This window comes from Anser cygnoides, chromosome 3 (genome assembly GCF_040182565.1).
Source record: "Anser cygnoides isolate HZ-2024a breed goose chromosome 3, Taihu_goose_T2T_genome, whole genome shotgun sequence".
NCBI classification, from domain to species: Eukaryota; Metazoa; Chordata; class Aves; order Anseriformes; family Anatidae; genus Anser; species Anser cygnoides.
The window spans coordinates 22,177,078-22,190,027 of NC_089875.1; the positions used below are offsets into that span (position 1 = coordinate 22,177,078).

At 35.9% G+C, this 12,950-nt stretch overlaps 1 long non-coding RNA gene across 1 annotated transcript; it reads right to left on the minus strand.

The window, feature by feature from the left end:
* Positions 1–4,514: 4,514 nt before the first annotated feature.
* Positions 4,515–8,508, minus strand: LOC136790254 (uncharacterized). Its single transcript, XR_010829793.1, has 3 exons — positions 8,189–8,508; positions 7,358–7,815; positions 4,515–4,821 (listed from the first exon to the last, which is right to left on the minus strand). It is a non-coding gene; the product is annotated as an uncharacterized lncRNA (long non-coding RNA).
* Between the last annotated feature and the right edge of the window lie 4,442 nt (positions 8,509–12,950).

A 12,950-nucleotide genomic window follows, 5' to 3' on the forward strand; every position in this document is an offset into this window, starting at 1 on the left:
AGTGTAAAAACAACATCAGTTGGACACGTACAGCAAGTCTTTTGTTGTATGAGCAGAAGAAAGACCTATAGGAGCATAAGCCAGTGACGTGTAAAATTAGAACGGGTCAGTATTTAAGATTCTTCACACAGATAATTACATCATGTCTAAATGAGTAAAGCAACATCCAAGAACCTTTTATGGTATTTTTAGCTCTAATTATTTTACCTCAGTGCCAGCCCAAAGCACGATAATGAGATCAGATCAATATTGACATCGAGGAGATGAAAGGGGAGCGATGCTGAGGATACTTCAACAACGGGGGCATTGGGGCTGTTCTGAGAGAGACAACTTCTTCGCTGCCCTGGAGATGAAGCTTTGCAGGAGGGCTGCCTTTTGTGAGTCAGCCCTGGTGTTGCATGGGGAGTCTCAGCCTTTTCTTTTTTAAGGACCAAATACACTGCTCAGTTGCTGCCCTCTCATGTCCTGTCAGGCAGTTTGTTTTCCTCTCCCCTCTTGTCCTTTTTTTTATTTGACTCTATACTAAGGCAAGGCAGAGGGAGTGAGCTGAAAGAACATGTTAGTCCACAGCTGCCTATCAGTGGAGGACAGTGGGTTTGATTAAAGGGGAGCTCCCTCCTGGATTTCACACATCACATCAATCACATTGATCAGCCCCCAGAAAGGCAACATATTGTCTGGGAATAAGCCAAGGAGGGATATCAATTTCACGATAGCACTTATGTCTTTCAGCCAAGAATCAGTTTATTTTTGGCTACTGAAAGCTGAGACACTTTGGAGCTCCATTTATGTCCAAAGATTTTCACTCTTCTGTTGTTATTTCACCATCGAGTTGTTTCTAACTTTTGCCTGAGGTTTGTAGTCTGACACATGATTTCCAAATAGAAAGCACAGCTTCTGTTTGTTGCCAGTGTCTGGTGATGGCACATCTTATGCATGCATCTATGTTATTCTTTTTTCTGTTGATATTCCAAATTATATATTTTTCAGGAATGCTTTCATTTTTTATACCTTTCCCTGTATTCTTGAATATCAAGTCCTCAGGAAAAATTATATCTAAAAAAAGAATGAAAAAATTTGTTTAATTCCTTCACCTAAAAGATGCAATAAAACATTTGATATTTTGATATACCATTGATTAATAACATTTGCAGAAGAACATTATGAAAGGTATCTTATTTTTTAGTACCGGTATTAACACTTCCTGGTCCCAAATATTCCAGTTTTGTAGATATGTTTCTTTGTCAGACAGTTTTGTGATTGATTATCTCTTCCTGTCACTTTAAAGAAACCATTCTTACGTATTGTTTTATATCACATTCTCAAGGAGGTTTCATCTAGTTTGTTGACATAATGAATCCTACACCCCATGATTAATTACTTGTATTATATTATTATATCCACCTACGTTTACCCTGGCTACTTTCTCAATAATTGCTACTCTGTAAATGTGTTTGAGAGTGCCTGTGTGTGAGACAGAGAGAGAGGACTGGGGCTCAGTTAGGTTGCAAACTGCTGTAGAAATTGGGGATAAGAATTAATGAAATTATCCCTTCATCATTAAAAATAAGGTCTTGAAATAGAAAAAAAAAATGCCAGTATGCTATTCTTCCCAAATAAAAACCTGATGACTTCACCAGTTTTCTAAAATAACACATATCTCAGAAAATATCTTTTAAGTCTTGTTATCATTTAGTACCCTTTTTTTTCTGCTCTCACTATAACTACATACTGAATTATTTAGCTAATGACAATGTTACCACAATGATTTCTAAAAAAAAAAAAAAAATTGTAACCTGTCCATCTCTGTGGTGAACTAACAATGACGACATCAACAAGCAAACAAAAATACCCACACTATTACACTATTTTAACATTTGCAGTAATGCAAAGCCCACTAACTGTTGCACAGATTTGTCCCCTACTTTTATGTTTGCTAAATAGTCAAAGAAAATTTATCTCTATCATTTAATAGTCATTTATCTAATTTTATTTTTTCAGTGAGGTGAAAAAAGAGAAGTGGTAGTCTGCTAACACACCTTGTTCTGGAATTTTACAAAACATCTTGTTATGTTTCCAATAACCACTTCTACATAATCCAGCCTCAGTGTACTATTTTCATATCTGTAAAGGAATGATACAGCAAATTAGAATAAATGCAAGTTTTAATTGTGTTTTGTACCAGAGATACTCAGAATACCTTGTTAAAGCTTTCCATAATAAAGACTCAAAATTCAGCTTAAGTGCTGTGGTTAAAAAATATTGTCAGAACAACACTATTCTTTCTTTAGAGTAATCAAGAAGACATAACCCTGGTTCCAATTATTTGAGCAGACAGTCAGCTATGAAAAAGTGTCATTACTTTGCATTCTTGAAAATAATATGGCTGTACATATATTTTCTCTGTCATTACTACCTTACTGAAGGCACTTTGAGAGGTAAAGCTGTGGTAATCTTGTTTTTTAATTAGTTAAAATGGGTCCTGAAGTATCAGGGACACTGACCAACTTTCCAGTGCTGTGATCCTTACCTGTAGGTGTTTTAGAAAGATTTGTCTTTCTCTTTTTGTCTCCAAGCATACCAAATGCACTTATAATATTGATGTCCATATTTTCAAATTAAAAACTAAATAATTATTTAATGTTTTGGAACTTTAGGACCAGTCTTTTCCATATTAGAATTTAATAATATTTTTATAAAGAGTGACACAAGAGTAAGTACATAACATATAATCTGATTATTTTTATTAATCCTGTTAAGCAATGTGGAGGACTGCAACATTGAGTAAAATCTGTAACATTTTATTATTAAAGTTAAGGCTTTTAAAATCAATTTCTTTTTCTATCCTGCCATCACAAATCTCTGTTTTTTGTGTGAATTACATTATTTTTTGAAAATTCCTTTGTACCTTGCAAAATGTGTATATATTTTAACATTATTAAACATACTTATGCATATATCTCCTGCAGCAGAGAATTAGCAGTGTTTTCATAAAATAGTTATAGTAAAAAATAGCAAATGTTTAAAAAAAGGAATAGGAATTAAGTACATTTGCAGAACAAAAACATAGCTGTGCTGCACACTGCAAACTCCTAATGTCTTTTTCCCCCAAAATTTCTACTTCAGATAAAGAATCTTTAAAATAATAGTAATAATAATAATAATAATAATAAATTAAAACAAACAAACAAACAAACAAGGCAACAAGAAATGCAAATGAAATATGTTATTTGCTTAAATGAGCTTCAGAGACTTCAGCAATTTATCATTAGATTTCCCTGAGTTCCTTGACTTTCTTCATCTTGATCTGTCCTGTTCTATATCCACCATTTCAGTATGTAGCCAATATTATCATACACGGAACCAAGTCAGCAGTTTTGACGTCTTCATTTCAATGTCCTTTTCTGTACCTTCAGCAATGTTAATGTTACAAATTATGGGAGGGTGTATTAATAGCCATACCCAAGAAGCAGAAAGAAAAGTGCATTTTTTTAGACTAAGTACTAACTTGGGATTTCCTGGGCCCATTGTCGAGCCGGCAGAGCCCCGGCTCCTCCGTGGTGATGATAATGGATTCCGTGTTGTTGGCTCAAAGGTCGATGGGTCACCGTAAGCTCCTTAATGGACTGTGAAATAACTTTAACTGCATTAACCTCTCCGGATCACATGGGTGGCACCAACATCCACTCCTGAAATTCTCATTCGCTTATAGAGACAATACCATTAGATTATTATATTTTCCTTTTGGAATAGCAATAGGCTCAAAGCAATTATGCAGCTAAGCGTTTCCATTAAGCGAATAGGGCCTTAAAGAAGATTAACTGGAGCTTCTCTGGTGTTCGGCATAAAAGTGGAATAAGTCTAAAGATTTCAACAGAATTCAAATCTGTTAAAACCCTCCATGTGATATCACGGTGCTTTAAAGTATGAAATCATTAGCTGAAATAGAAACAGTGAGGCCAGATTTGTGAGGCAGGTGCAGTTGGGTGGCTGCCCACCTTGAACACTTCTCTTTATACTGTCTTTTCTGAGAGTTTGCTCTTAAGAAGGTTATGAAAAAAATGGCACTGAAAAGAGCAGGAGGAAGTCTGGTTTCCCACACAACCACCAACCAGAAATTTTAACCTGATATCTAGGTCTTATATTTTCTGAGGGTCAAAAATCACACCTACCAAGTGAGGTGGGCTAAAGTAATGTTCAGCTTCAACCCCTTTGCAGCCCCATTGCCTGGCTCAGCCCTGGATCAGGCTGACACATGGATGTACACCGAGGCTGAGTGTTTATGGGAAGGACATCTGAAAGCCCCATAGCCCCAGAACTTGTCTGTGGGTTCCTGGAAAGCCTGGGCAGAGCCTTATCTCCAGAACACCCCGGTGAGTTGTATTGACTGGTTATCTTCAGGCTGAGGAAACCATGCTTGATTCATCACAGCCCTGTTCAGCAAAGCTTATTTTTAAACTTGACTGCATGTAAAGAGCTAAGTGGTTGGTCAAATGGTGTGCTGAGGTGGGGTCTTTCACCCCCCCAAATTACTCACAAAGTAGTTCCGATGGTAATGAAGCCTTTCCTTGTGGTGAGTACAAACAAACAAAAAACAACAATAAATAATGATAGAGTTTTGAGATCATGATGATTATAAGCATTATCGTAATAGTTTGTTTATTTCAATTTATATAAAATAAGCACTGAAGTACCCACTGGAAATTCTGGGCATTTTACAAGGTTAAAGGAACAAATACAGGATCATCTTCTGAGATGCAGAGCAGAAATTCATCAAAAGCAATTGTGGAAGGTATTATTCTTTAAATTGCAGGAAGAAACCTGTAATTTGGAGAAAAAAAAAAAAAGAAAAAAAAAGAAGATACTGATAGGAATTTAGGGGGAACTGCAGTTCAGTGACTGACCAGTAAAACTTCTAATTATTCCTTCATTTTGAAGTTGAAGAGAGAGTTAGGCTGTGATCACGAGCTATTACACCGAATACTTGGAAAAGTTCAAAAACTTCAGATAGCATAAGATTTAATTGTAAGAATATTTTCTATGAAATCTGGTTTTGCAGAGAAAAAGGAACGTCAATTAAACTTATAAAATTTTTGAAAGGTATTTAAAAACAATATAATAGTTCAAAACTGAAAATTACCATAGCATACTTTCTTTCATCATCTAGAAATTATCAATAACATAGCTTAACAAATTTCATCATTAAGACATGAAAAAATATTTCTGTTTCTGATTGAAATATTTTTACTTTTTTTTTCCTTGAAATGTAAATTATTTTGTGTTAAAACAAATAATCCACTTCTACATGCAGCAGTTCTAGCTATCAATAAAGATCATTTACTGATTTTTCTGATGTTTTGGTTCTCTTGCTCAAGTTTCATACTAATATTGAAAAAAAATGAGATTATGCATTTAATTTTTTATTTATATTGTGTCTTTGTCTCACCAGCTACCAGTATATATAGCCTTTATGCTGCATAGCATTCATCACTACAATGAAGCCATTATTTGGTTGTAAGGAAGGGCCAGGTGATCAATCAGAGTTTAGCACAGGGCTAGATAATGGACAGAAAAGAAGAAATTTTGACATCAGTCTTCATGAGAAAGCTTTATGTAAAGGAAAAACACTTTAAAAGTTAAATGCTGATCTGTGCAAGTAGATGCATGTAATTGCCATAACAACATGCACAAATGCACCTAAAATATATGTTTATCTCTATTTTTAACAAATTATGTCAGCAGAAGGAAGAGGAGAGAGAGATAGTATTTGTCAGACAGTGAAATAAGTGAAGTGATAGCAGATAGGTTTTACAGGGAAGGCAGGCAGAAGGGGGGCTGTTTTTTTCCCAGCCCAGGAGAAGAAGCACAGCTCTCCCTAACACAGGTGTATGCACCAGTTCTCACTGGCCATGGTGTCTGAGCAGACAAATGCTTCAATGACTCTGCCTTTGCTTCTTCCTGGCTGCTGCTTCTCAATTTACCATGAGTTTGGGGCTGATACTGTCTTGCAAAGTAACACCTATGGAAAGGGAGGAATTTCATTGTGCTTTAACTCTCTCAGTAATTATTGTTTTGGTCTCTCCCAATTTTGGGAGCCCAGAATTAAGCCCAAAGCAATTTGAGGTTTAACAAGTCAGGAGATATATCCATTGCCCTACTGTATCTCTGTTTCTCTCCCATTTCTCAGTACCAAGGCACTGTCTGCATTTTCCTGTGATCCCACAGCCCCCTGTGACCAGGCAGCTGCCAGCAGACTTGTCAACTCCTACATGCTATGTGTGAAACTCAATATTTTTTTGCACCTCTAACATACCTGCTGTGCTTTTTTTCCTCCCCTCATGGGTACAAATCACACCAATCTCATTTAATTCAACTGACATTTTAACCAATATTAGCTTTTTTTCTGTGTTATTTTTTTCTACTTTTTTTTTGAGGGAGGGTGGGTGATTTTTAACATTTTTCATGTTGAGATAGAGACATCAGCCAAAATCTAATGCATATATCCACATATTTGGCAGATGCACAGTGAAAATTGATTTGCTGGATTGGACCATATTCTGAGCACCTACAGGTCTCATGGAAGTTGAAGAAAAAAAACTTAGCAACATCTCTAGGAAAAGGAAGCTAGGAGATTGTTGTACTTAATTTACCCCAACACCTTTTGCCCACATCAAGCTAAAAGCAGTGACATTTAATAATAACCTGAAAGCTTGGGCCTGTCAGGAAATTGCAGAGGCCCAGTTATACTGCATTTTGGCACTCATTGCTTACAAACATGGTGCAAGTGCAACAGCAATAAGCCCTCAGAACTACTCTATAATTTTGTAATTTTAAAGGAATTGAGTAATTCCTGTTTTAAATAATAAAAATGTGTTTTTAAAAAACACTGAACTGGATGGGAAAATTATCTGATTTAAAAAAAAAAAAAAGCCATTTGTTTTTGCTGGATTCCCAAATTTCATTTATATCATGGCCCCCAACAAAATCACAAATAATTGTGAGCAGGTTGGGGGCAGGGAGGTGATGAGCAGAGGGAAAACATCTCGCTGCCAAAAGCAACACTCCAGCAACAATAGATTAAACCTGAAAACAGCTGAAGTTACTTCTCTTCATTATGCAAAATGTAAATGTTTTGATTCACTCTAGCTCTTAGATAAAATGGAGATTTTAGAAACAGAAGAAAATCCTGAGAAGTTTAGATTCTCCATGGCTCATTATAAACCATGGGGTCTGTCAAGACTGAAAAAGATAGCATCTTATTTGATGTGGTCCCTAGAAAGCACAAGGGATACAAAAGGGAGCAGGAGGAAAAATCCTGACTGGAATTCTAAAGTAACCTCTAGAGGAGGTCTCTTACCTGAGAGAAATTATCTTGTGTGGTGAAACTGATGATATGCAGGCTTTCCAAAACCAACAGGACATCTCTGATCCACCAAGAAATGCCGTATCAAGTTGACCTCCATAGGATTGTTTGTAATAACAGGAGGGATATTTGACAGACAGAGGTCAAAGTTCTCAGTACTTTGTGGACTGGTATCATGAGAGCCACTTTGAAAAGTAACTTTGTTGACTATAAATATTGTTATGAATATATATTTAGTGAATAAATATAAAATAATATTTATTATTAACAGATGTCTGAAGCAAAGACCATATTTCAGAATTTTTCTGAGAGCAATCATACCACAATGCTATATTATGCTCATTTTGTGAACATATTTACGTGAAAGAAGCCTAGCAAAAGTCCTAATTCAGCAGGGACTGTTCTTGAAGAATTCCTTGAAGAATTCCTGCTGCCAGCAGAGTTTCTTTGACCTGGAACAAAATCATCATAATGTTGCTTATGGCAAGAACGCTAAAGATCTAGAAAAATACTAAAGAACAAGCACACAGAGAAACCAAATGATAGAAAATGTATTAGATCTATGAGCCAACCTTGCCCATGGAATACTTGCATCAGCTGAAGATTAATCACTATAATCTACAAAATGAGGATAAAATAGCATTCTTAAATACAAACAAATATCCATTGTTGCAAAATAAAAGAAGTCATGGTAATTAACCGTGACTAACAAATCTCTTCCTCTGTAGGCTGTTTACAGTTATCATAAAAATAAATACTTTTCTTCAAATAAAGTTTCAGCTTGGTCATTCTGTGAAGACATAATGGATTAAACATTTAACTTACCTAAGCAAGCTCAAATTTGGTCTTTATCTCTCTAGGCAATTTCTACTGTAACTATATTTCTACTACTAGAGTCAACCAAGTGAGGTTGTGAATTCTGGTCTATCTCTAGAAGGCATATAAGCACATTACAAAACCATCACATTATTACCATGAGCCCTTGACTGCTAACTTTGCCCAAAACAGAGGACTAATGAACACAGACACCCTCAGAGGTGTCATGCCGGAAGGATATTTGTATTGCAGTATTAGAAAACTCACACAGCTGTGTATCACTGAAGTCAATTGAGCCTTAATCTCCTTTTACTGTCATGAGAAGGGATAAATTGTGGAAAAGGAGTAAATACTTTCCTGAAGTAGAGTCTATATATGGCTGTTTTGATTCCAGTGGAGCACAGTGCAAACAAAAAGTCTGGGTTTTCTAAAATATTTTGAGTGTGAGATGTATCATTACCAGTGCTCCCACCTGAGTTTTATAATGCATATTTTATTAAGTCTGACATAAGGCTACATATTATATAAGGCTGACAGAAGTTAGCATTTCATTGCAAATTCTTCCCTTAAGAGTTCATTGTTTGGCACTCTTCTGCTTTTGTGATACGTTACATTGATTGGTGTGTTACTCCTATACACAGGCTCTCTAAACTTACATACACCGTATTACTTCAGCTATGAATATCTTTACAACAAAAATATTTTTGAGTTCATTTGTACTCAATGTATATTTAAGGACAGTTCATAGAAGCTTCTGGAGCTTTTGCTGAGTGGGAGTGTTTTGCAAAGTTATGTTTGTACCATGGATTGACATCTGCTTTGCAGTCCTGAGAATTAAGTTATCTTTCCACTGACTGTCATATTTCTTTCTGCCATTGAGACCTTCTTCACAAGTGAGGCATGTTACCATGCATGTTACTGTTTCACAAGCACAAGTTACTGTGCACGTTACCATCACAGTAATGCTGTGTTTGCTGCAGATCAGGTTTGCCAGGTGAAGCACAATACCTAGGTTCTTTCATCAGATGCACCAAGGAGGGAAATTGTAAAAGAATAAAATTGGCTTTCCCTAAAGAAAAAGCAGCTTACAAAAGGTCTGTTCATAAACACTCGCTGAAGATACATCATGAACCACACCTGAGTGTGGACTGAATGATGACCCCCACATTGCATATGAAAGTTATAAGCACTGGATATATTCAACTGTTTAAAGCCTATGAGTCTACATATGGAAATTAAGTTTTACACATACATTTGTCTGTCAGAATAAGAAATGAAAACAAAAAACTGAAAAGGTAATTCTCGTAATATATATAATTATATTCCCATAATATTTATATGTATATATATATATATATTTTTTTTTTTCCTGAAGCCCAAACACACCTAGTTAAATTTAGGTAGACCCATTTTAAACAGCCACTGAGATATTTTACAACCATTTTACACTTTAGAAATTTTGGGAAATCCTAAACCTAGAGTGTTTATTAAAAAGGTAATATCTATTTCCCTATTGAACATGATGTAGGTAATTTCCTCACATGAAAAATTGCCCCTGAATAAAGTGACACGTGAGTAAAATGCAGAATGCAAAAAAAAAAAAAAAAATGTGAATCTGGACTGAGACATTTGAGATCCTATTTATTTTCAGCCTTCAATTAAAATCAGTTGTTTCATAATCTCATTGTAAATCTTTTAGTATCTGTAAAAATATCAAATTATGTACCATGATAAAATAAATGAATAAATTTGTATTTTGACAGACTGTCAAAGATTTATTTTACATGACTAAATGCATTTTCTCTGATTTTAAAATAGTAAATTTATTCTTTGAAACCTATTTGCTAGCATACAAAACCTTGTCAAGGAGAAGTGATAAGCTGGACAGTCTGACAACTATTGGTTCAGTTGTGATTTTTGTTTTTCACATATAAATCTTAATGATGAAAAATATTGTCTGACAAGATGTTTCCCTGGACCAAGGAGATCCATGTGAGATACAAAAGCATTGCTATCAAAGGTAAAAAGGAGTAGTAATATAACTTGAGCTTTTTGGGAGGAATTAATCTTTGGGTTATAGGAATATTTAGCACCATTTGACATAGTTTGTCTAACAATTAATGTTAGAAGTCTGAAGTCCTGTTGTTCATTCATCCTGTATACTGTATAAATTGTGAGTCCCATTTACTTAGGGAAAAAAAAAAAAAAGAGAAAGAAAAAAAAAAGAGAAAAAAAAAGAAAAAAAAAACTTACTGAGCTCAAAACTGTTCGGAGAATGGAAGCAAATCTGGACAAAGCATTCTGTGCATTTTATAGTAGGGATGACTGAATCAAGTAGGAGTTCTCGATCTGGAAGAAAGGTTGTTAATGGAGTTATGACAGAGATCTACAGACTCACAAGCTGTACTGGGCAAGTGCTTAGAGATTCATTGCCAGTGTTTCACATCATACTAGAATAAAATGGCACCACATAAAAAATCAGGTACTTCATTCAAAATACATGAAGATTTATTTATTTATTTATAGGCTGTGGAGACACTACTACAATTTGCAAGAGACTGGATAAATTATTTGGATGAGTTTTCATAATTTTTACCTAAAAAACAAACACACAAACAAACAATTTAGCCTTCAGGACCATTGGTGTTATCCCTCCTATTTGTGTCCTACCTCTTGTTCTGTTTCTAAAAAAATCAAGATAAAGTTTATGTGCTTGAGAAACAGAGGCTAGACTGTCCCTTAATTTAAACTCATTTAAACTCCACTGAACGCTGTAGCCCAGATCAAAATATCTGCTATAACTCTTGTAGTAGTTTAGGTTATCCAGGGTGCAGATGCCTGGAAAAAATGTTGAGATCTTTTTTCAGCCAGCACTGGAATAGATGTGAACAGAAAGGAGAGCATATAGGAACAGTATAGCATTGTATGGCAGCCTGGTGAGACAGCTTTTGGCTGCATCTGCTTGCCTGAGGGCTGGGCTCAAAAGAGGTCCCAATTTCACTCTGAGGTGTCATAGGTATTTAAAGCTCCTTTCCCAAAAATCATACAGAATCTCTGGCCTAATGGCTCCAGTCTGGTTTGTCCCCCTCTGAAAGCATGAATCACTTGTAACTTTCAGACCTGTGTTTCTGTTTCAACACTGGCAAATACGTAAAGCTGTGATCTAATTTCTGATCCAGAATTCCTTGATTTCTTAAAGATGAATGGTCCTGCAAGGTAAACAGCAGACTGATGCATACCTGGAATGAGAGAGCCACAGGCAACATCCATCAAAAGCAGTTGGGTGTTGCTAACCCCAGCTTCCAATACAGCTCAGAGAGTACCAGGATGTGCAGTGTGTGTGGTGAGTTCCCATCACTAAACATTCTTATTGCAATGAAAAGGTTTCAGCAGCAATGTCCTCCATCTTACTTTGCACTGAGGCTGTCTATGTTTCAGTAAGCCCAGCTAGGATAACTTTGCCTTCAGAAACTAAGAGGATAGAGGTATGTGAAAATTTAATTGATTCCTCCCTCCCTAAGGCCCCTATTGTGTTAAGGGAAAAAGGTGGGTTCAACTTGAGTCCATTAGCTGGAGATAAACAGTTGATAAAATCCTAGCAAAGACAAGACAGGTTGCTATTCTCAAATGAGTTAGCAATCAAGCTGAAAGACAAAGCTTTCCCAACATTCCTGTTAGGAAAATATTATTACAGTTGTTTTGAGGAGTAGAGATCTGAAATGAAATGATTTCACAATCAAATACACAAAAAGTACTATTTTTTTTCTCCCATTACTGTCGACTCTACATCTATTTCTCCAGCACAAAGTGAGATTAAAAAGCTGCCAAATTAGAATACAGAGTCATCATCTCTGATGGTATGAACTGATAGATCTACACTGAAGTAAATATCGAAATGGAGCCTGCAGTATTTTGCACTCCTTTTGTATAGGTTGAATTACAGTACAAGGTACGGTGCAACAGGGTATTGGTCCCCAGACTTCTGAGGGAGACAGAAATGTTACTTAGGATTTGGATCCCCTAAGAGAGTAAAACAGAGCCTGGGGAATTTTCCAGGTCATAGATACACAAGAATCAGAATATTTATTGAGAGGTTACATTCATTCACATATAAGTTATGTTTGGTTGCTTTGGAGCTAGACTATGACACACTTCTCTGAGTGTGCTATCTTAGATCAAAAAATGATAGCAGATCTCAAACCGCATAAACATTTCTGGTTAAATGGATGTGGGTGCGTTATCCATACAGGTGTATTCTCTGTATATACAAATGTCAGCAATCTAGGGCAAAGCTCCTATCCAAAACATCAGTAAGAGGCATCCACAGCAGTTGCAGTGGTTTACTTTCCTTGGGTAGTTTTCCATTCAAATACCTTGCATTGTCCCAGAAATATCTTTTTCTACCGAGACTATATTTTGGTATGAACTCTTCCACGCAAGATTTTAACCTGCAAATAACCATGTTGTGGTCCTTAAGTACCTAGTGCCTCTGTAGAATACAAAGAAAATAAAAAAGAGCACAATTCCAGATCCCTTCAAGGCTCCTGCATCTCCAAAGAGCTGTGACATCACAGTGTATTCAGTATCAATTATGAAATTTAGGCGGAAAGCACTATGGTCTGCAAGGCCAAAGAGGATTCAATTATTGGTATGACTATATTAAAGGTCCACCCATAAATTACTTAAGTGGACTCTAATAATTATGAAAACTAATGAGAATAATCTTAAATGGGTAGGAGCAATCTTACATCATTTTAACATTGTAATCATA